Source organism: Equus przewalskii, chromosome 13 (assembly GCF_037783145.1).
Source record: "Equus przewalskii isolate Varuska chromosome 13, EquPr2, whole genome shotgun sequence".
Lineage (NCBI taxonomy): Eukaryota > Metazoa > Chordata > Mammalia > Perissodactyla > Equidae > Equus > Equus przewalskii.
The window spans coordinates 76,895,445-76,917,971 of NC_091843.1; positions in this window are offsets into that span (position 1 = coordinate 76,895,445).

The following is a 22,527-nucleotide window of genomic DNA, read 5'->3' on the forward strand; positions in this document are numbered from 1 at the left end:
GCTCTTCATCTGCCCCTTTGATGTCTTTTTTTTCTGCACATCTTTCTAATGTGAGAAATTGCTGATAAAATGAAGCCTCAACATGGCTTTTAAAAACAGTAGTAAAGCGTGCTTAAGTTTGCACTTAAGATGCAGGGAACAAGCTTTGGCAGCGTGTCAGGATACACGCCTACCTCATTCCTCAGCTGTGGCTTGTTCCTCCTATCTTAGAGGCTGGAGTTTTGATCAAACTGGATGATAGGAAAAACATATATCCTTCAATAATTGGTCAGAATAATAAATGTCCAGAGCTGGCATGGGCCACTGTACAGGAAGCACCATAAATTTCATGCAGAATCAGCTCAAGAAGGCAAGCTGAGGCCAAAGAGTCACAGCTGTCATTTGGCTGTGGGAAAGAGTTCAGAGGTCCCTTCCACTGTTCATTCCCATGAACTTGAGGTTCTCACAGGGGCACTCCGGGAGGTGACGTTTCATTTTCTGTAGTAATGTGATCCAGAACATGACAGAGTGCTAGTAGTTAGTCAACAGGTTATGATAAAAGTCCAAACCTGATGTATTTTGTTTTGTGCCTGAGACTGGCTGTATTTTCACATACAAACACATGTATGCAACTTAACAGATCTAACAGAAGCCAGTCCCAAATACAAAATTGACATTTCCAACTAGTATTTCAGTCTCTAGAAAATTCATAGAAATTATGAAACATAATTAAATATTTCAAGTTTCCAAATAGAAGTGACCTCTCCCCACAAATGTAATTTGCATTTATGTGGTGTAAAATTTACGTTAAAGTTTGAAAAATTAATTCAATGTAGGAGAAATTTCTTTTGTCATGGAAGGATAGGACTTAATCCGAATATGGAATATTAGAGATGATCATGAGAATGGAACTCTGCCATCCGCAGGAGTCTCGTATTACTGTCAAGGTCTCTTTGGGCTCCATGTTCTTGAGATATTTGATTAGTTTAGAAGGTCATGATTGGCAATTGTGATAAAACCTTTGTGGTGTTGTGAAATTTGATGATAAAAGTAGTAATGATGATAAAAATAAATCAATAACTAATAATTATTGAGTCTTAATACACGCCAGGTACTGTTCTGAGTGTTTTGTACTTATTAATTTTTTTAGAAGTCCCTATAACAAACCTATAGCATAGGAACTATTATGATCTCCTTTTCATAGATGGGTAAATTGAGGCACAGGGAGGTTAAGTAATTAGCCCAAGGCCAAACAGCTAATTTGTGGTTACCAAAGTCATTTGGTGACATTTGTGATAAAGGAAATGGGTTTTGCTATTATTGCATCAGGAAAAGGGCTTTGTGGGAGGGCGCAGTTAACAGAGAAAGTTAAGAATGCTAGTTTTGCCACTAGTTTTGCTGAATAGTTGATATCTTTTAGACCAGAAGACATAAGTTGACAGAAAATAAAGAAAAAGTAATAAACACTTTTTAACATATTTATTGCATTTTTGCTAAGTCCTTTAGGTCTTGATATAGTGTGGCAAATATACAAATATATCCCCTATTTACACGCAGTCTTGTGGCCCATTTTGGCATTTGATTTACCATTTCTAAAAAGCGAATGGATCTGGTAGAACCAAGAGCTTGCTGACTTGGTGAGGAGCAGAAATGAGAACGGTGCCAAATTCTCCAGGGCAAGTGTTGATTTCTTTTGACGATTGTCTTCCTATCAGCATACTTTTTTTTGTGCCATCTCAGAATTGGAGCACCAGGAAAGGGTTGACTTTTTAATGCTACTTAAATAGAAGAACACGTAACGGCAGAAATTAGAGTGCAGTTTCTAGCAAATAGTTTGAAAATCTAATACAGTGTCAAATGAAAACAAATTTCTTGGTCTTTAAATTAGAACAATGGTGAGAGAATCAAAAACATCTGTGGCACTTCAGGAAGAAGAAAAATACTCAGCTGTAGTGTGGGGGGGTTACTGAAACTGAGCTGTAAAAAATTGTCATTGGGTTTTAGTACACGTTAGCTAATTAATGCTAATGAATCTGATTTTTTTCTTTGTACATTTTGAAAGTATTTCAAGATGAACAGGCGGACTAGTTTGTGTGCATATCTGCACTAACCTTGGCATCTGAAATAGTTCCTCTTTTATTCTGTGAAACCCAGTATAGGAAATACTCTCTTCTCTTTAAGCCAGTAACTGGGTTGATTCATAGTCTAGCTCTTACCATTATTATTTAATTCTTCCATCGTATAAAACTCTTCATTTTCCCCCATGATCATCAATAATGCCTGCAGTAACTGTCAGTGTTGTGGGACCAAAAAGTGAAAGTGAAGAAACATCTATACTCCATGACTGGATAATTGTTTTAGAAGTGAAGTAAGTGTTGGCTACATTGTTCTAACCGCACATGGTGAAGATGACTTCTCTCTGTCTCTCCAAAGCTAAGAAGCTACTTTCTGTGTTTTATTTATATGTTTATTTGTATTTTTATTTTTATGTCTCTCGCTAAACAGGTCTTGGAAGAGCAAACAGTCAATTGGTATTTTGGGAAAACGTTCATTGAAAATGTCATGGGGCTGTTTTTGCTGTATTTCTGTGCACACATTGTATATATGGTTGGGAATATATACAGCTTTCTAATTTCAAAAACCACTTGGGTGTGGGCACTGTGGTCAGAGTCTTGGGGTCTAGATGGGTAGATAGACACCCAAAAGTCATTAATTCTGTAGTTTTTCTCTGGTGGCAGGGCTGTACACATGTTTACGGTAGAGATGACATGACTACATTTATTAAGATACAGAAAGCTTTCATTTTCCTGGACTTCTCCAGCAAAACCACAATGATCCCTTAGAAGGAGACAGCCCCTCACCCTCACCTCAGCTGCTCTTTTCTTCACCACTGCCTTAGGGACACCTTTCATTTCTTCTGCTCATTAAGAAAAAGGTATAATTGTTCTTGTTTACTTATCTTTTGAAACACATTAAAGAGCCTTTCTAACACTGGCAAAGCCGAAAGGTGGTCTATAAAATCCCTCAGAAACATTATAGAGACTCTTAGTAAAACAGGTTAAACCAGAACTATATTTGGTCCTTGAGACTGATACTGTGACATAGAAAAAGTAGCATTTCAGTATTTTGAGGTTGGTGTATAATTAAGGATTAAAGGAAAGAAGGAAAAAATCACCAAAGTTAGGCAGAAGTGAGAGAAAACAGTTCAGAGAGTAACTGTCAAGCAGTTCCTTCTTTTCCTTTTAACTTGTAGGGACATTAAAACTTTAAATCGTCCGAAAGCATTTTCATATTCCTTTGCCTCTCGGCTTCTGAGGTTGAACTGTTCTAAATCTTTACTAAGTCACAAAGTGCTTTCAATTCTGTCAGTTGGTCTCTGAAATAGGTTAATTTTTATTTGTTTGCTTATTTATTTATTTATTTATGCCAATTCTGCATCCATGAAGATAAATCTTCATCAACCTCGTAACTGGTAAAAATCTTAAAATAGACAAAAGCCAAAGATCAATTATCGACAAATAGGGCACATGAAAGGAAATAACATGTATATATAGGCTAGAAATGATTTCCATGACATAATTAGAACTAATTGAATAAAATTTGGAAATTAAGGATATTGTCAAGAAAAATAAACTAATAGTGAAAAATGTAGCAATAAGATAAAAGTGATGGCGGCAACAGAATTGAGTAATAATTAAAACCTACTACTAAGTCCCTGTAAATCAGGACCTCATGATCTGTTGGTGGAGACTAGATAATCTCTACTCTTGCTTAGCAAGAGTTAGTGGGAGCTAAGAGTATTTACAAATTTTGGAGGTGAATATAATACACATGTTAGAAATAAACTGTTTTCAAGCATACTTATGCATTTAGTAGCATCTCTTAACATAAAATGCGTTTGATGATGTTAATTATAACTTAGTCCTATCCATTTGTTAAAAAAAGAAAAAAATCCACTAAAGAAGCTGAGTAGATATTTGTTAAAATGAGAAATGTGTGTTCAGATTTAGGTTTTACAGCAGAGAGTAATCACTTAGTTGCTAGGGAAAGATTAGATGTTCATTAAAAAAATGCTTTTGATAATTCTGAAGAAAAGGTACTTATTAATAATCCAAATGCTGTGAATTTTTAGATGAAAAGCTATCTGAAAATCAAGCATTATAATAAATGCAAGGACCTATACTTATAATGTTACCATCTTTTACAATGCTTATCTTAATATTTCATGTTTAATTAATTCCTTCATTGCTTATATTATAAAATTTTCCTCTGACTTAAAAGAATATATCGTCATTTTAGAAAAATTGGAAAATAAAGGACAGAAAAAACAATTTCAAATCCCCTATTATCCCCTGATAGGAATAATCACCTTTTTCACTTCTGAAAGTCTAGGGTTCTTACTCTCTTCTATGTATGTGTGTGTGTGTATATCTACATATATGTGTCTATACGTATTTTTTTACATAGTCTACCTTACACTGTATATGAAAGCTATTATTTTAAGTTAAAAACACATTCTCAGATATTTCTTATGTTTTCTTGTCTTAAATAAAATCTAGTAAGGAGAACAGATAAAAAACAATGTTTTGCATGAATAAAAGAACCTGTCTTACTTTTAGGTGGGATTGTAGCATTGTAGAGAAGTCAAGGTGGCTAATCTGAAATTACCCATCAGTAGCCCAACCACATAGATCAGGATCAAATAAGACTGAAGAGTTGAAAAAATTATATTTTTAGGCCAACCAGCCCTCCAGGTTATTGCGTCGGATTCTTTTGTCATCCTTGGACACCATTAACAGGGTGCTTCTTTCTCCTTTGTGTGGTGTGGTGTCATTTACACCTTTGACTTTCTGATCATAGGGGCCTCTTTGGATTATAATAAGTGTGGGCTGCAGTGGAGCTAAGAACAAGCGTACAATTGATTTTACACAGTGACAAAGGTCCTGCTAAGAGGTTTGTCAGTGCAGTAATCACAGCTCATGCTTTTGACCCAGGACCTGTTTTCTACCTTTGTCTTATTTCCAGCGTAAATTCTTGTGGATGAAAATGAATCTTCCAGTGCAAGTGCTACTTCTTCATAACTTCTGACAAAAATGTGTCCCGTGAATTTCTGAATACCCTCTGTCTATGTACATGGGGATCTGAAAGAGAGTCAGGAATATGTCTATTAAATGGGGCAAGAAGGCTACACTGACATCATAAATAAACCCTGAAAACGAGGTTAAGAAAACTGAAGCTTAAGAGAAGGAAGGTTCGTTTCTCATTCCCACAAAGTCTGATGCACTTCAGGAGATGCTTCCATGCTATGACTCAGGGATACAGGCTGCTTTATCATCTTAACATGTGGCCTCCGAGGCTGCACTGAAAAAGGAGAGACAGAGGAGGCACACCAGCTCTTTTGTTATCTGTGTCAGTCCGCAAGTGACATGGGTCCGTTCACCTCTTAGTCTGTTTGTCTAATAGTCACATAGCTTTAACCTAACTGCAAGGGTGGTTAGGAAATCTTGTGGGGTGTATCAGTCAGGATTCTACTAGAGAAGCACAACAAATAGGAGATATACATATTAAGAAATTTATCACAAGGAATCGATTTACGAAGTTGTTGGGGCTGGATAGGAAAGTCTGAAATCCAAAGAGGAGGCCACCGGGAAGGGGAGATTACGGGGAAGCTGGAACCCATAGGCACAGACTGAAGATGCTATCCATAGCAGGAGTGTCTTTGCTGTCTCAGGGAAGCCTCAGCTCCGCTTTTAAGGCCTTTTAACTGATTGGCTCAGGCCTACCCAAATTATCCAGGATAATCTCCTTTACTTAAAGTCAACTGATTGTGGCCTTTTAATTACATCTGCAAACTCCCTTCACAGCAACCTAGCTTAGTGTTTGATTGAATTACTGTAGCTAGCCAAGTTGACACTTGAAAAAAAATGTTGCAAGTGAACACGTGGAATAATAGGTGAGATTTAACGGTCTCTGCCAGAATATGAGACCATTATACCAGGTCTCATGAGGCATTACTCATTAACGACGACAACAACGAAAAGAGATGTGAAAGAAATAATCAGATCAATGGCCTTGTGAGTTGATGTGTGAGATGGAACAGAACCATCATTTAATTATATAATATGTGCATTTCATCATCTGGGCTGAATTAATAGATTACTGAAGACAATTAATCTAGAAAAATTTCATCTAATTCTTAGAAATCTGCCAAGAACCGGCGATCACCTTATCATACTAACTTACCCCTGAAAAGGTTGTTTTGATATTTTTTTTAGTTGTCCTGTTAACTACATTTTTGTCCATACTATTCTTGTTTTTCTATTCCATCTATTTTGCTCTGCTATGCTATTGTTGCTATCACCTAAGCATCTCACGCGTATTTGTTAAACTCTTATTAGTCAGTCCGAACTGGCCTATATCCTTAATCTTAATGCTACAGAATTTAGATTTTACTTGAAGTTTGAGTGCTATCTCTTAATTATCTTCCTTCCTTTTCTCATGCCTCTTGGCATTGTCTCCTATTCCTCTTTTGCTTGTCATCAGTAGCCCACTGAGCTGCATCGTCTTCTCACAGTGGCAATGAGCAAGACAGCTTTTACTTTAGCAACTTCGCATCACTACCAGCCAGTTGGTCTTCCCACTGCCCAAGTCACAGCTTCCATCATTGTTGTCAGTGTCACCTGGTAGTGGCTGATGGTGTTTCATGTGTCTCTCTGTGCTCTGAAAACAATATTTGCCAAGAGTTGGCCAGACACTATAGTGGACAGAATCAAGCAGGTCTTCCATCTGCTGCCTGCATTGGCTGTGTGTATACCCTGTGTATTACCTGAGCAGAAAAAGAGACTTGCTTCCACAGACATCAGATCTACCAGGTGAGGAGCCAAAAGCAAGCCCTTTCTGGCCAAGTTGTGCTAAGCCTTTCTCTGTTGGAAGTTACTCTTTGCCAATTAGGCAATAAGTCAGAACTAAAAGCTGCAGGAGACAGACAAAGCAATGCAGAATTAATGAACTTCTTTGTGCCAAGGTACAAAAATAATATTTGGGCAGTAAACATTTTAGTTTTAAGGTCAAAGTTATTCCACCTTGGGACCACTATTAGGTTCGCAAGTGATTTATCAGGCGCAGACAGAGCTGTTTTAGGTGGCCCTAAAATGAAGTGATTGTGTTCACTTCACCAAAGTGTATAATTTTCCTTTATTATCTACTGGGTCAAGGTCTCACCTTATCGTAACATACCTAAATATGAATTTTCATTGCAGAATATCATTAGTGCATGGTCTGAGTAAGCAATGTGCATTTTTAAAATTGTCTAAACACCTCTTTACATGCCAACTTTGGCGATAATTACCAAATGTCTATATCTAGAAAAACAGGCAATTCAGAAATATCAATTTGTGCTATTATTTATGATACACATGTGCTAGTTTTCCCTAAATATAGACATTTGGTAATTATCACTGGGACTATTTGTTACAATTCTAAAGTAGATACCAATGAGATAGAAATATAATTTATTTGGTAAAAATGTAGATGCTGAAAAATTCTCATTATCTTTCTGCAGAGTACAGTTCTTAGTTTCCTATTCATATTTCATGTAATAATTTTGGATTAGCCATCTGGTTTGTTGAGGGTTGAAAATCTGTTTAACACCAACGCAGAATTTTTGTTAAAAAATAAAACAAGTCACACAGAAATCACAAATGTTTTTCAGGTATTTCATGATGCTAATGATGAATAACTTTTGGGAGATGGCATGGAGATCTGCACTTTTATCTTTAGCACCTTTTTTTTTTCTCATTTGTGCAATTTAGAGTTACCTGCAGCATGCTTTTGAAACTTATTTTTCAGGGATGTGTCAATCTAAGTGGTTGAAATATAATAATTCTCGCGAAATTTGGTGTTGGCCCACCGACATTATTCTCTTTATACCGCTCTTTCTCTTGTCCAAATGGTTAGCACCGTGGATTAGATAGAGCATTTTCTCAATGACTCCAAGTGTATGTCCCTGAGACTGAATTACCTCCTCTTGGCCCCATGTCTGCAAATGGACTCCAGGCCTCTGCTACTCATCCTGTATGGACGTGGTTGGTCCACACCAGGAGACAGGGAAGCAGAGTGTGGATTTATTGGTACAGATCCATCACTTTATGTGAGTAAACACCTTGATGTGTATGCTGCATAAAAAGTGGGTCTGTAGTGTTATTCTTATATTTGGTAGGCAATATTCTCGCTAGCAAGTCCCTTTCTAAATATGGCAAGGAACAGGCTGCTACCTATGGATATGGGTGTCTGTAACTCTGTCCCAAATTATTGACCCCCACACAGCAAAAGTGTATTCTGTTGTATCTTGCTGAATGATGTTTGTAGATATGCATTGCACCTGAGGTGTTAGAACATCTGGATAAAGCATTCCACCCATCCAAGTATCAAGAAGGTTGGATGTGGGTTGACGTATGTCTGGTATTGGACTCTAAAGGCTAAATTGGGCTGCCACAGCTCATCTGAATATGCTGTTAGAAAACATTCCTTGCAGGGAAAGAATATTCAAGGCCTATCAACACACATGTGGGTTTCTGTTAAGTACTCCTCCAAACACCACCTGTAAGAAATGCTTAATGAAATTTGAGAAAGATTTTGTCTCTTCTTGCCAGGACTGGGCCCAAAGCTGAGTAAGATAATCATAAGAAGAATGCTTCTAGATGCCCAGAGAAACAACTGGGAGGAAGCAGCTGGTTGACTTTTATAAGGTTTTGAAATAACACCTGATTTCATTTTGATTGGGAGAAGAATGATCAGTTTTGCTCCATGATCCCGTATTTCAACAGCTAACCTCTGACAAAGAGAAGGCCAGGGAGCTGCTTCTTTCCTGACAGAAGGACTCTAAGTCATAAGGGTGTAAGTTTTGAGAAAATGTGCACAGAGGTATGCACTATGTTAGAAAAGAGATTCAGAATACAGACCTAGATACTTCTCAGTCTTCTGAATTCTTTTCTTTACCTAATGTTTATTCCTTAAACATTTTAATCTGGAAAAGAATGAAAAATGATCTGTATGTTACTCACAAGCCAACACTTCTGGTGCTCTCAATAACAATTCATTTTTGTTGTTGTTGATGTTAATTTGGCTATGGTAAAAAATAAAGAAAGAATGTAAATGAGTTAACAGGCTAATAAACCGATATGTGTGCAGACTAAGCATTCCTACTCAAAGCTCCATACAGGTAGTAAGGTGTTGCAGACAACACCGACTGATGACAACACTCTTCAATTAGCACTAAATTAGTCAGTCTCTTGCTGCAGGTAAAGACACATTGAAAGGCACACAGTCCAATGCAGAAAAATACCATGGAATACCATGGAATAGCCCGGGTCAGATTAGAGAGGAACATTCTAATCAAAGACCTATAGAATGTTCATATCCTAATCCTTTTTCACAAGAAAAATGATTCTTGTCTCCTTTGCTTTTAATGGGAGTAATTCCTATCACTAATTGATTAGGGATATGAAGATAAAAGTAGTTATGAAAGATATGATCAAGGCTTATTAAAATCTCCAGTAATGCTTAAATATATTTGGCAATGGATCTGAAATGGATTTTGCCTTTCATTCTTACTTATTTTTTTCAAAGGATTTGGTGTGGGTAACAAGTTTCTGTATTTGTTTCTGGAAGACGATGTCATTCTCTTGCCTAAATGATGGAAGAACTAGAGTAGAAACGGGTGGAGATGGCTGGGTGGGAAACACAGCGTGCGTGCTCTCAGATCAGATCCTCACAGTTTGGGACAGTGTAATATAATTTTCATGGCCCCAATAATTTCTGAATATCAATTTCAAGGCTGGATTAAAAGATCTAGGCTTAAAGGAAGTGATTCAGTGATTCTGTCTTCTGGATGTTCTCTTGTTTCTTATGACTGTTTTCTACCCTTTTCCTCCTGCTATTCTTAAAATAAAAGTGCATTGTTCTGTACACAGTACAGATATTCTGTACATACTGATTTATGTTGATGCACACGGCAACTAAGAATATTATTTTCAGATTTAAAGTTTAGGTCACTGTTACCAAGTCTGAGGTGCTTCATTTTGTGTAACTCTTCCAGGCTGACTCTAGTATATGTCATTTTTCTGGTCTGTGATGTCCGTATTCACTTAGTTCTCCAGGGACAAGAGACCTCCAGCAAAGCAGTGGTCCCTACAGGTTCTGCCAGGTTAAGTACAGGCAGTTAGCAATTGAGAGTCTAGCAGGAGAAAATCCTTAGAAGTATATCTATGCCAAAACATATTTTTAAAACTCATGCTATTTATAATCTAGAATCCTTCATCTCAAGGCTGTTAGACACTGCCCTTTTTTGAAAGCTGTCCTTTTGAGTGCTGATGTTAGAACCCAAGTCTCAAAGCATCACAGAAGCCAGTCTTTTCCCCAGCTGCAAGCTTTAGGGTGAGTTTTAATAGCACGCCAATTGCTAAGGCTGCACTAGCTACTGCGGGCTCATTCAAAACACCAAGTAGGACTGGGAATCCCATTTGGTGTGATTATATCATTAAGCCACATTTGTCTACCTTCACACACTCCTGTGCTTGGCATTGGTGCTGACAATAATAAAAATCATAATACCTTTTTCACAAGAAATGCAAAGCTATTTAAAACGGTCTTATTACAGCATCCCTGTGAAGCTTTCCTAGAAAATACCTTCATGTGGGTTTCCCTAGCTGAAGACAGTGATCTTCACTGAATCAAAACATGAAACCAGTTCCCAGTAGTTAGAGTTTTTAACTCTGGAATGAGGGTTTACTGCATTTAGAGCCACTAAAGGAAAACTAGATAAAAACACTGTATAATCCTATATTGCTAGCAGATTCCTTTTCTAAAAAGAAATACTGTCCTTTTCCCCTAAATCTATTTGAGTGTTAAAACTAAGGTCTAAAGATATTCTTGAAGCATAGCAAAGCTTAACCTAACCTTGAATAACCCTGATGTATTGTTTTAGTCTGATAAAGGTGCTCTTCAGCTTCATCCTCTCGTCGCCATTTTAGAGATAAAGTTCTACCTATTTATGATCGAAATGGTCATTTCTTATTGCTGCTCAGGTGAGTTTATGATAGAACATAAAGAAGACTCCTATGAGGCGTGGCCACGTTCAGACCAAATTGTCAGAATGTTTTTTGTCTTAGGTGGCATCTTTAAATTGAGTGCCGTTAATGCCCAGAATTAGGAACCTCAAGAGGCAGCCCGCAATAGATAGGGATTCTGCTCCCAAGGTGCTGCATGATTATGTTGTGAGATATTTGCAGAGAGGTTTATTTTGGGCTGGGTGAAATTAGCATCTTTGTTTACAAGAATACCATCTCACTGATCAAGTTAAAGTACATGCCTAATAACCAGCATTTCTAAGGCTTTTATGTTGCCCTTAATTAGACTCTTCAAAGTTAATTAGGGGAACAAATGGTACTTTTTGTTCTTTTAAGTCCCCTTTAACAGCTTTCTCACACTTAAAATGGTCCCACATTTATAGGTAGCTGGGCTTCTGCTTTAAACCTACTGGTTAACTGCTCACTGGTTAACTCCCCCTTCATTCACAGAGTGCAATAGACTCTATTTTCTTGGATGCCTTTGAAACTTTTTTCCCCCCAATTTTCAACCGTTAATATGGTTTATTTTTAGATACAAAATTATTCGTTAAATTTTTTTGTACCTGTTTGGGAACAGCGTTTGCTCAAAGCTTAGAAACTGGCAAAACTAAATCATGGAACACTGGCACATGCAAGGAGCCTAGGGCAGCTTTTGCCTTAGAAAATTGCACAGAAAAATTGAGTCGTTCCCCCTCCCGAGGTGTGGGGTAGTGTTAGTGTTAGTGGTGTGGGATATAACACTCTTTTCATTTTAATTGAAATAAAAATGATTGACCTCATTTTGATATCTATCATACATTTGAATATTATTCTTTATAAAAATATTTTTCTTTTAATTTTTAATAAAGGGCTTATTGCATACAGAAAACTGGCACTCAATATAATAAGCTAATCCCAAGGAGGTGAGATTTTTCAGCCATGATGTCTGTCTGCTTTGTGCCACTAATGGTAATATACGACTATTAGAAGTGAACCGAATAAATGAGAAATAGTCTTTGCATTAGAGCAGGAGTCTGTCATTCTTCTGGCAACCCTGCCGAGAGCTACACATCAAAGCCACCACACTGTGCTAATAGTGTCACTTATCCCACAGCCTTTACACTGTCCCATATGCAGTTACGATGCAGGGGGTGTGCACATGAGGGTGAGAGGGGAGTTGACAATGTGCTAGAAGAAACCGTAGGAGATAAACTGAATGTGATTTACCACCTCTAATCCTTGCAATGGAAAACATTTAGGAAGAGCAAATAATTGAGGTCTTTCAGAAATATGTTTTTATTGAAAAAAAAAAACCCTTGAATTAATTAGAAACCTAAAACTGGAGGAATAAAAATAATTTTTTAAAAAAGTCATGATAAAATCCTTAATATATTTATATAGTTGGAACAAAGAAATTATGATTTAAACCTCCTTAAAACTAGTTTTGATTATATGCCTGAAGGAATGTAAAAAAAAGCCATCATTATTGTTTTTTTATATGGCAATCACAATCACAGATATCTACATAACTCAAGTTGCTGAAACAAAAATATTTCTATTAAACTGAAAGCAATCAGTGATAATGTATCCATATTTCACTTATTGCTGTCTTCCTCACCGGGCTAACATTGTTTTTGTGGTATTTGATTTTTGTGTCGTTGTTGTTTGTATATTTAGTAATCACTGAATGGTACCAGATTGACAGGCTGGGTGGAGAAGCGTGCAGACAGCCCAAGTGGCATCAGACAAAGCCCCGCCCCACCCACCAAGCTGCGCCTCCCATGCCTTTAGCCAAGCTCTGCAGAGCGTGGCTGGTACCTGCTAGGATCTCCCAGGCCTTGGTTAAAAATGCCAGCCTTGTTTCTAGGTCAGTCTACTCAGTTGTTCTCCTAGGAACTGAGCTAACTGTAAATGCTTCTTCTGGAGTCCTTTAAACTATCTAAAGGGTTTGGGAGAAATGGGAAGGAGAATTGTAAATGGCTGAATTGAAGTTTGCCTCTATATTTCAAACATGCACAGAGTTGGTATAAAAGATTTTCCAACAATGTTTCCATGATCTAGGAGAATAAAAAATAAGCATTTCATGGAAGAGAAAAGCCAATAGACAGAGGATTAAAAACAAAACAACAAGCACTCCCACACTTCAAATTACCCCAAAGGCGTCCTGTACAGATTTTGGCAGTTACGTCTCTTATTAGGAGGTCAAATCTAACAGTTTCAGCTCATTGGAGGAGAAATTTTAAGCAACCAAGGATGAAATCATAGAAGGGATGCCCTGGAGTTTCCACATTTTAATCCAGAGGAGTCTCTGAGTCCACCTTTTGGTTCTTGTTTAATCTTCTATCTGTAACATATAGAATGATTTGATGTACAGTCCATTTGGTGGCTTTGAGAAAACAAAGATATGACAAATGACAATCTCTTACAAGGACCAGGATAGAGAAGCTTTAAAAAGCAGAAAAAAGGAAAACGGCAAAATGTGGAGTCCTTTCAGGGCGGGCTGGGAACCCCGTGGTCTGACACTGTGCTTCCTTGAGGACAATATGGTAGAGATGAAGCGAATTTTGTCAACTCCAAAGAGCTGTTGCTCGCCTCACAGTCTCCTCTCAGTTAGCAGCATCTCCATCTAGCAGAGTTAGGAACCTCTGAGTCTTCCTCAGATCTTCCTGTGCCCTGCCCTCCCTTCCTTACCCAGTTAGTGAAGTCCTACTGATTCTGCCTCTTAAGTAGCTCTTCATTTTGGGTCCCCGTCCTCATTGCCACTGCTTTATTTTTGGGGTGACTATGAATTTGAGACCTTGTTCATCCTTCTTCGTGTTCCTTATCCAGTACCATAAGTTAGAGGCAGGAAAAATGTTCCTGTGTAGGCTCTTAGTGCTTAATAGCAGGGGCCTTATGCTTCAATATTTTCTGAGTGCAACTGCCTATCAGTTGGTTGCCCCAGTTCTGAAGTCCTCCGAAACCACAAGGCTGGTGCTAGAACATGCCATGTTGCCATTACATAATTGCCAGTGCCTTCTGGGAGAACAACATTCATTATATATCAAAGCCTCCCTAGTCTTTTCCTCCCCAGACCCTGCCACCTTCATCTTTTTTCATCCCCCATATGCCCCCTACGCGTCAGCCACAAGGAACTTCTCACCGTTCTCTGAATATGCCACTCTTTCAAACTCTGTGTTTCCCATATGCTGTTTCTTTTCCTGGGCTGCCCTTCCCTCCTTTCTCTCATGGTAAACTCCCACTCATGCTGTGAGACCCAGTTCAAATGCCATCTCTTCTCTGAATACTTCCCCACTCCAGCAAAGAAGAACTGCGATTCAGGGATCCACTGGCCTTTTGCAGACAACTCTTTTAACATAATTGTAGCTAGTGCCACCGCCAGGCCTGGGCAACAGGGGCCCTGAGTTAAAGGTCTCTGACCTTCCTCCAGCCAGGGAGAGGTCCATGTGGTGAAATGGATGTGCTACCCAAACTCCTAGCCTCTCTCTTTCTAAATTATGCTCTGGATAACTGATACCATAAAACTCCCTACCCAAATGGCCTCAATCCCATCCCAGAAACTGCTGAGGGTCCTTTCCCTGGGTCTTTGCATCTGAGAGTAGTCCATTCAGTTGATGTGAGCACTACTGGGTCTGAGGGAAGGGGGAATGTGGTTGGAACTTAGACTTGTGGCCTACGGTATCCACATGCATGTGTCCAAGGCCCCTCATGGTAAAATACAGAGCCGAGGGTGGGGTAGTGAAAGGAAGGAGGAGGGTTGCAGGCCTGGGGCTGGAAGCAGCTTCTTTGATGGCATTAATTTCTAGCCTGGAATTCTGAGAAATTCAGGAATTCTAAACTTGAGCCTGATAGTCCATGTTGTTAAGAAGGTATATTTGTCAAGGTAGAAAAATACAACATTTTGTTTAACTGTTTGTAGCTTACTTTATAATTTTTTAAATATTCAGGCATCTGTTATGTGGGCCTCCATTTGTACTCTTGCTCAGGTCCAGCAAATATTAAGAAGGCGCCTACTTATAATTATTGCTTGACATCCTTATCTCCCTAACTGGTCTATGAGTTTGGGGAGGGCTGGGGCTCTTCTTTTTTTCTTAATCTTTTTATTTCAACAGTTCACCATCTTGCTTTAAAATGTATTTGTTGATATAAAGAATTATATTAATAATAGTTGATTTAGGAAGGCAGGGACATATAGAACACATTTTAAAGAAGAGTATCTAAATTGGTTAAAGAAAAAAATCAAACTCTCACTGGGTGAGAAACAGACTCCTGAGCCTTGGGTAATTATCAGTCTCTAACAGCATTAAAGGATAGCATCATAGGATGCTTCCGAACTTCCCTCCTCCTGCAGACACATTGGATGTACAGCTGCACACGGAGCCATTTCCTCTGAGACAAATTCAGAAACTAGCTGAGTGACTCCTACACCTTGGACAAATGAGAAAATACCCATATTGAAATGGGTGAGAAAGGCTGAGACACACTTTGCCATACACCCGCCCCTTGGCACAGTGCCATACAGCTGGAAAAAACCCCCAATCCCAGCTTCTGAGGAATGAAAAGTTTGGACTGCACATCTACTGCCCAACTTTTAAGCTCCCACCCCAGGGACGGGCCCCTAAAACACCTATTTCTGAAAGCAGTAGGGCTTGCCTCCACAAGACTCACAGGATTGTAGCACGCAAAGAAGTAGTTCTTAATGGGTGTGCAAACACTCCTCATGACTATCCTTCCAGGGCTCAGGGCAGAGGAAGAAGGCAAAAATGCCCATCTCCCGGTCTTTCCCTAGAAAGAGTCTGAATGCATACTTTATAAACTGTTGCCTGAGGGTCCAGCTTTTAATTTGCATGCACCTAGAGGCTGGCTATGATTCTCCCCAGAGACCAGGACGCTAGTAGACACTTCCCCTGCCTCCTACCTCTGGCTCATTCCAACAATAAAGCCAAGCACCAGTATGAGCTTGTCCACACATCTAGCATCCCAACTTTTATGGCTACCATCCAAGGGATGGGTCCCTGAATCACCTAGCTCTGATAGCCAAGTCCCACATTCATGAGTCCCACAGGACACTCCCCTCCCTACCCCCTGCAGCTATACACCTGGGCTCAGCACAGAGGGAGCAGGCAAAAACTCTTATCTCCCAGTTTTTCCCTAGAAGGAGTTTCACTACATACTTTCCCAGCTGCTGCCTGAGAGTTTGACTTCCAATCTGCCTGCATCTAGGACTGACTGAGATCTTCCCCTTTGGGATGCTGCTGGGCCTTGGCACACCCTCAGCAACATAATCAGCTTTAAATAGACTATTATAACTATTAGTTAGTTTTTGTAAGCTTTATGGTAACTATAAAGCAAAAATCTATTGTAGATATACAGGGATAAAAAGAAGGAATCTAAGCATACCACTACATAAATCATAAAGTCACAAAGGAAGAGAGCAAGAGAGGAAGAAAGGAAGAAAGGAACTACAAAACAGGCAAAAAACAATGAACAAGATGACAATGGTAAATCTATACCTATCAATAGTTACTTTATATGTAAATGGACTAAATTCTCCAATGAAAACGAGAATGGCTGAACAGACAAAAAAAAAGACCAAATTATATCCCTACAAGAGACTCACTTCAGCTTTAAAGGCTCATAGAATGAAAGTGAAAGGATGAAAAGAGATATTCTATATAAAAGGAAACCAAAAGAAAGCAGAAGAAAAGCTATTCTTATATCAGACAAAATAGACTTTAAGTCAAAGATTGTAACAAGTAACAAAGAGGGTCATAATATAATGATAAAGGGTCAATTCATCAAGGTGATATAATAATTATAAATGTTTATACACCCAACTTTAGAGCACTTAAATATACAAAGCAAATATTATCGGATCTGACGTGAGAGAGAGACTAGGAAGACAATAGAAAATATTAATGAAACGAAGAGCTGGGTTTTTGAAAAGATAAACAAAATTCACAAAGCTTTAGCTAGACTTACCAAGGAAAAAAGAGAGAAAACTCAAATAGGTAAAATCAGAAATGAAAGAGGAGATATTACAGGTGATACCACAGAAATCCAAAGTATCATAAGAGACTACTATGAATAATTATGTTCCCACAAAATTAGACAACCTAGAAGGAATGAATAAATTCCTAGAAACTTAAAACTACCAAGATTGAACCATGAAGCATAGAAAATATGAACAGACCAATTACTAGTAAGGAAATTGAATCAATAATCAAAAATCTCCCAAGAAACAAAAGTTGAGGATTAGATGGCTTATCTGTGAATTCTAACAAACATTTAATGAAGAATTAATAGCAATCCTTCTCAAATTCTTCGAAAAAATAAAGAGAAGAGAATACTTTCAAACTCATTTTATGAGGCCAGCATTACCTTGAGACCAAAGCCAGACAAGATACTAAAAGAAAAGGAAACTATAGGCCAATATGTCTGATGAACATAGATGGAGAAATCTTCAACAAAATCTTAGCAAACTGAATTCAACAATACACTAAAAAGATCATACATCATGATTAAGTGGGCTTTATTCTAGGGATGCAAGGATAGTCCAACATACGAAAATCAATCAATGTGATATGCCACATTAAGAAAATAAAGGATAAAAATCATATAGTTATCTCAATAGATGCAGAAAAAGCATTTGACAAAATTCAACATTGTTTCATGATAGAAACTCTCAATGAACTGGGTATAGAAGAAAGGTACCTCAACATAATAAAGACTATTATGACAAGCCCATAGCTAACATCATACTCAACAGTGAAAAGCTAAAAGCTTTTCCTCTAAGATAAGGAACAAGACAAGGATGCCCACTCTTGCCACTTTTATTTGACATGGTACTAAAAGTCCTAGCTAGAGCAATTAGACAAGAAAAAATAATAAAATGCATCCAAATCAGAAGGGAAGAAGGAAAATTGTCTCCGTTTGCCGATGACATAGTATTACTTATCAAAAACCCTAAACACTGCACCAAAAAACTGTTAGAACTAAAAAGCAAATTCAGTAAACTTTCAGAATACAAACTCAATATATAAAAAATTAGTTGCATTTCTAACACCAACAACAAATTATCAGAAAGAGAAATCAAGAAAACAATCCCATTTATATTAGCATCAAAAAGAGTAAAATGCTTAGGAATAAATTTAACCAAGAAGGTGAAAGACCTGTACACTGACAACTGTAAGACAATGATGAAAGAAATTGAAGAAGACACAAATATATGGAAAGATAGTCCTTGCGCATGGACTGGAAGATTTAATACTATTAAAATGTCCATACCGCCCAAAGCAATCTACAGATTCAGTGCAATCTCTATCAAAATTCCAATGACACTTTTCACAGAAATAGAACAAACAATACTAAAATTTTTATGGAATTACAAAAGACCACAAATAGCTAAATCAATCTTGATAAAGAAGAACAAAGCTGGAGGCATAACGCTTCCTGATATTAAACTATATTATGAAGCTATACTAATCAAAACAGTATGGTACTGGCATAAAGACAGACACATAGATCAATGAAACAGAATAGAGAGCCCAGAAACAAACCCATGCATAGTTGGTCAATTAATTTTCAACAAATGAGCCAAGAATGCAGTAGGGGGAAAGGATAGCCTCTTCAATAAGTGGTGTTGAGAGAACTGGACAGCCACATGAAAATGAATGAAACATGACCCCTAACTTACACTGTACACAAAAATCAACTCAACATCGGCTAAAGACTTGAAAGTAAGACCTGAAACCATAAAACTCCTATAAGACAACAAAGGAGTAAGCTCCTTGACATTGGTCTTGACAATGAACTTTTGGGATTGACACCAAAAGCAAAGGCAACAAAAGCAAAAATAAATAAGTGGAACTACATCAAACTAAAATCCTTCTGCCCAGCAAAGGAAGCCATTAACAAAATGAAAATGAAACCTACAGAATGGAGGAAAATACTTGCAAACCACATATCCAATAAGGGGTTGATATCCAAAATATACAAAGAACTCATACAACTCAATAGCAAAAGCAAATATACAATTGAAAAATAGGCAAAAGACCTCAATAAACATTTTTCTAAGGAAGGCATACAAATGGCCAACAGATACCCGAAAAGATGTTCTACATCACTAATTATCAGGGAAATGCAAATCAAAACCACAATGAAATGCCAACTGACATCTGTTAGGATGTGCATTACGAAAAAGACAAGAGATAACAAATGCTGTCAAGGATGTGGAGAAAAGGGAACTGTTGTACGCTGTTGGTAGGAATGCAAGCCAGTACAGCCACTACAGAAAACAGTATGGAAGTTCCTCAAGAAACTAAAAGTAGAACTACCATGATCCAGCGATCTGACCTCTGGGTATATCCAAAGGAAACAAAATCACAATCTTGAAGATATATCTGTACTCCCATGTTTATTGCAGCATTTCACAATAACCAACACATGGAAACAACCTATGTGCCATTCATCAGATGAATGGATAAAGAAGTTGTGGTATATTTATACAATGGAATATTATTCAACCATAAAAAGAAGGCCTTAGTCCTCACATTCAAAGTCAGTCCTCAGGAAAGAATCTGAAACTCATATTAAGAGCAGTTTTTTTTTTTTTTTTTAAAGATTTTATTTTTCCTTTTTTCTCCCCAAAGCCCCCCAGTACATAGTTGTATATTCTTCGTTGTGGGTCCTTCTAGTTGTGGCATGTGGGACGCTGCCTCAGCGTGGTTTGATGAGTAGTGCCATGTCCGCGCCCAGGATTCGAACCAACGAAACACTGGGCCGCCTGCAGCGGAGCGCGAACTTAACCACTCGGCCATGGGGCCAGCCCCTAAGAGCAGTTTTATCATTTTTATTCATTTGCTTATTCATTATTTCTTATCACTTTATAATACATTTGTATTTTAATAGGATTCAAACTAAAGAAATTATACTCCTGAAGTGGAATTTCAGATAACTTCCAGTGTGGGTTGCAGGAGTTGGAATGATGAGGCATGCAAGGAGACCAGCTCAAGAAGTAAGTGAATCTACTTGTGACATCTTCTTTTTTGCTGAGGAAGATTCACCCTGAACTAACATCTGTGCCAATCTTCTTCTATTTTGTATGTGGGTTTCCACCACAGCATGACTGCTGATGAGTGGTGTAGGTCTGTGCCTGGGCCGCCGAAGTGGAGCACACCAAGCTTAACCACTGGGCCACAGGGCTGGCCCCTACTTGTGACATCTTTTTATCTCAAGTTATAAGTGGCTTACTTTTCTGCCCAAAGAGAAGTTGTGTCATGTACACTGGATGACATCCTGTCATCTTTAAAGTTATATATTCATATGTAGTTAATGTCTTAGGAGTATGAAACTGCAAAATATATTTCTTTTAGAAAAGACAGTATATTAATAGCAAATTGTTGTAAATATCAATAGCCACACATAGGAATTTAAGCAATTGAAAACGTAATCTTATACCTTATAGTAAATCTTATACCAGTAGTAAAGTCTTTTAGGGGATTTTGTCAGTAAATTCAAGAGAAAATGCTTCTTTCTTACTAGACATCTAAAGGCTAGAAGAGAAATAAAGGCATGTTTTCTTGAAATCAGATTGAAGTGAGGAGTAGACATCTATTTTTCATTTTGTTATAACCTTTTTTCCTCAAATGTATTTGTGAATGTGCTTTCCTACCCCTGTAGATTTAGGGTCAACATGATTCAGACTTTGATGATTAAAGATATGATGGTTCCTGAGACTATCACAGAAAACATCTAAGTATCCTTTTCCGGTAGTGAAGCTGTACGTGTAGCAGGGATAAGAGGTTAAGCTGACTGATTATTGACACCAGAACATACCCTGGAAATTAGGTGCTGATATCATTCAGTTTTACCATTATTTGCCCCTTTCTTATAAAAATACAATGCTTCTGGGCAGGCCCCAGTGGCCTAGTGGTTAATTTCAGTGTGCTCTTCTTTGGCAGCACAGGTTTGGTTTCTGGGTGCTGACCTATACCATTCTGTTAGTGGCCATGCTGTGCTGGCAGCCCACACACTAAAAAATAGAGGAAGATTGGCATGGATGTTAGCTCAGGACGAATCTTCCTCAGCAAAAAAAAAAAAAAAAAAAAAAAAGACTGCTTAGGCATAAAGGTGACTCATAATTATAAGTGTTAATTAAAATTGAGAAATGGGTACATGCACACACTCATATGTATACATATATGTATATATCTATGTATGTATGTGTTTCTTTTATAGTTCTCCATAGTGTCTAGCTTGGTCTTCTGTATATAGTACATATGCAAATTGTTGTTTCCTGAAAGACCAATGCAGTCCCATCAATCTGAGCTCCATTCTTGTCCCAGTGGCACCAAAAGCCTCAAATCATTTTTTGGGGGAGGTTGGGGGGAGAACTGACATTTTATTATGTTGAGCCTTCTATTTCATGAACCTGATATTTTTAAAGTCCTTTAATGTCTTTGAATACTTTTTTTTATTGTGGTCAAAATAGTTTATAACATTGTGAAATTTCAGTTGTACATAAATATTTGTCAGGCACCATATAAATGTGCCCCTTTACCCCTTAGACCCACTCTCTGCCCCTTTTCTCCCTGGTAACCATTAAATTGTTCTCTTTGTCTGCAAGTTTTTTATATTCCACATATGAGTGAAATCATATGGTGTTTATGTTTCTCTGTCTGGTATTTCTCTTACCATAATGCCCTCAAGATACATCTATGTGATTGTGAATGGGACAATTTTGTCTTTTCTTATGACCGAGTAGTATTCCATTGTATATATATGCCATATCTTCTTTATCCATTCATCAGTTGATGAGTACTTAGGTTGCTTCCACGTCTTGGCTATTGTGAATAATGCTGCAATGAACATGGGGGTGCATAAGTCTCTGAATTATTGATTTCAAGTTCTTTGGATAAATACCCAGTAGTGGGATAGCTGGGTCATATGGATTCCTATTTTTAATTTTTTCAGAAATCTCCATACTGTTTTCCACAGTGGCTGCACCAGTTTGCATTCCTACCAGCAGTATATGAGGGTTCCCTTTTCTCCACAACCTCTCCAATATTTGTTATTTTTTGTCTTGGTGATTATAGCTATTCTAATGGGCGTAAGGTGATATCTAAGTGTAGTTTTGAGTCGCAGTTCCCTGATGATTAGTAATGTTGAGCATTTTTTCCTGTGTGTATTGGCCATCTTTATATATTCTTTGGAAAAATGTCTGTTCATATCCTCTTCCCACTGTTTGATTGGGTTGTTTGTTTTTTTGTAGTTCAGTTGTATGAGTTCTTTATATATTATGGAGATTAACCCCTTATTGGATATATGACTTGCAAATATTTTCTCCCAGTTGGAAGGTTGTTTTTTGATTTTGGTCTTGGTTTCTTTTGCCTTGCAGAAGCTCTTTAGTCTGATGAAATCCCACTTGTTTATTTTTTCTTTT